A 3156-nucleotide genomic window follows, 5' to 3' on the forward strand; every position below is an offset into this window, starting at 1 on the left:
CAGGGCGGCGGCTTCGGGCAACGCAGCTTCCACCGGGCTTAAAAAACAGAACCAGTGTTCGTCCTTACAAAATAAAAGCTGTGTAAACTCAACGTAACCAGAAAAATCATTTAAATAAAGGCTCAGGCGCTTTTAACGCTCGCTGCTCTCTTTCAGTGTAAACCTAACTCTGGGGTAGGGCTCGCGGGGGTGGGGGGGGAAGCTCCAGTTAATTAGCTCCGGTTAATGTTTTGAATACGGCAACATTTGCTTTTTGTCACTCTTCAAACGCTCCCCAGCCAACCCTGCTCTTCCATAAAACAGCACTCAAAACACTGTCGGCAGATACTTGGTCGCAGAAGATAACTCTCACGCAGCCGTTCTTGGGAGACTGGAGTCTCAAATAGCATTTTCGTGTTCACGTCTGAAGATTTTAAAGAAAGTAAATCTCCTTGGTAAATTAGCAGCAGCAATGCTCTGTCGAGTTTATTGCACTACATCTGGCAATGCCTACACACTGAAAGTGATTAAATCTAACTGACTGCCTTATGTGTGACATTTTCTCAATCAGCTTTTTATAACACGGTTAATTGGGCATTAGAGACGCAAAATAATGGGAAACCCTTTTCTTCATTCTAACAACAAGAAGCTGGGTCTCTAGATCAGAGAGAATAAAGAGGAATATTGGTGGCTCACGCAAAAAAAAAATGCTATTCTGCCCAAAAGCAGAAAAAAAACGAAATCTATTCCAAGTTCAAGAACTTAACATGCATGTGCTCAAAATGCAGTAAAAACTACCATTAAATCCTTACCTTAAAAATACTCATATCAAGCTGCCTGCAGATACCAAGTAATAGCTCTGTTCCTCATCAGCTTAACACAAATCCATGTAAAATCACGCTCACGTGCAATCTTAAATGGTAACGATGAAATAGCACTGTAAGACTATTAGGAACTGTTCTTCCACCCAAAAATAAACTGAGGTCTTCAAAACATTTTTTTTTTCCAAGTCTTCATTTATTGTACTGCTGTAAAAATGCAAAATTCACTTTTAACTCCTGAATTACGTATGTCTAGATCTTGTGGCTGAGGAGGTAATGAACGTGAACATTGGTAAATACAAACGCAGCACATGCCACAAGAATTTTCCACTTTGTGATTAAATGCAATGTTCTCTTTCTTTTTTTTTCCCCCCCCTTTATTTTCCTCCCTCTGCTTCCCGATCATTTATCTCAAATGACACTGGATGCTGCTTTGCTCTGCTGTACTAAGAAGTAGGGGATAGAAGAAGACTTGGAGCGAGCACAAACGCTGCAGCAGGTCAGCTGAGATGAGCCATAAGGTAAGCTGGCCACGGGGGCTACCTGCAAAGTACCACAACCAGCACTGCCCCAGGCAGCGAGCAAGCGTGCCGATTCCACCTGAACAACCTCCCCCCTTCCCCTCTGACCACGTCAAGAAGCCTGGTTATCTGAACAACACACCTGGTCAGGGCTGTGCAAATAGGATTGGCTCGGAATAAAGGGTGTTTTGTGGTTACGGAGAAAGTTTTCCAGCAACGTGGAATTTCTTGGCTCTGCAGCAAAGCCTGGTGATTTCCACAGTAGAACACGAGCTCTTTTTCCCAACTTGCAAACAAAATTTCAGATGCTATCTCATTTTATGCAATGACCTCTTAATAATATCGATGAGACCTTTGTGAAATAACAGTAGCAGCCTACTGCCTTCAGGGAACAAGAGACCAGAAGCTTCTAAAGGCATGTTAAGATCTTCACTTTTTATCTCTCATTCTGTAAGTAGTGTAATTCTCTTTCAAGCAGCTGTAGGATACCTGCGTAAAGGAGAGGTCACTATCACTAGAGGAAGATGAAGCCCTGATTCAAACAGAAGAGGGGTGAGATGGAGCACTTTATAGCAGCTATTGCATCAGGTGGCTTTCAGTTCCGTATGCAAGAGTCCATGTTTCTATCTAGTAAATAGAAGGCCGAAATATGCGGGAGTAGAGGGAGTATGCCATGCAACACACGCACAGTTGTCCAAAACATCCAAGATTGCATGTTGTTAGGCAGCAACTTTAAGTGTACCGTACAGTCTGTAAGTGCAACTGCACCTGCTTCAAGGACACGCTGGGATCATCACGCCACTCACTACTGTTTTAAGGTGCACAGGTAGCAGCCATTCCTCTCAGACTTCAAGATGTCAAACAGCACCCCCCCAAAAGCTACAGTACTGAGAGCGCTACATATGGACCGCATTGGGCAATGCCAATTAGAGGAGAGAAAAAGAAGTCAATGTTCTCTTAATTTGTTCCTTGATAACTTACATGCAAATATCACAGGACTTCCTGCACCATACATTCTCCTCAGAGAACAAACCAAATTCGAGTCTCCTTACGTGGATGGGATCTACTATTACAAAAAGAAGGAAAATCCCAGGGCTATTTCTGCAAGGATATTTCTGCTTTGCTAATCAAAAAAGCGTGCTTTACAGTTTTGGATTTACAGAGAGATGCAGCAAGACACATTTTTCAGTAGTGACAGAAACGTCTAAATACTTACGTACTAAGAGTAGTTTAACGTGGTCATTGTGAATCAAGGGAAATTTGGTAGATGTAGGTCCCTAAACTGATGTTAAAAATGTAGCCACTAGCCAACTAGTAGAATACTGTTAAACAAGAGACAGTTGAGATGTCAGAACTTAATTTAAATATTTACAACATACTAGCACCATCATAATGGGAAAAAAAAAAAAAAGAAGTAGGCATTGTTAAGAGTTATAAGATAATTTTGTGTTGTAAGGACTTGCCTAACACAACTCTAATAAAGTACTCTCTTAAGCGTGTACATTGCCAAACTGTAGGTGGTCATCTGAAACTTGTAAGCTACAGAGAAAAAAAAATAATTACAAAGAATGTATTAATAAACCAAATGCAAAATCACTTCATTATAAACTATTATTGCTATATTCATTTCAAATAATACAAAATTATTAATTATATACAAAAAAGCCTCCCCAGAATTTTGGTAATTAGCAGAACATTTCAGTTTCTTTAATTGCTTCCATTAGAGTCATTTGTTCATTTTATTAACACCAGATGCAATAACACAATGCTAAAAATAAACATGCATTATACAACAAATTTATATTTCTCAAAAAATGTTCATTACAATTATTGAA

The sequence above is a fragment of the Charadrius vociferus genome, unplaced genomic scaffold (genome assembly GCF_000708025.1).
Source record: "Charadrius vociferus isolate BGI_N301 unplaced genomic scaffold, ASM70802v2 scaffold247, whole genome shotgun sequence".
NCBI classification, from domain to species: domain Eukaryota; kingdom Metazoa; phylum Chordata; class Aves; order Charadriiformes; family Charadriidae; genus Charadrius; species Charadrius vociferus.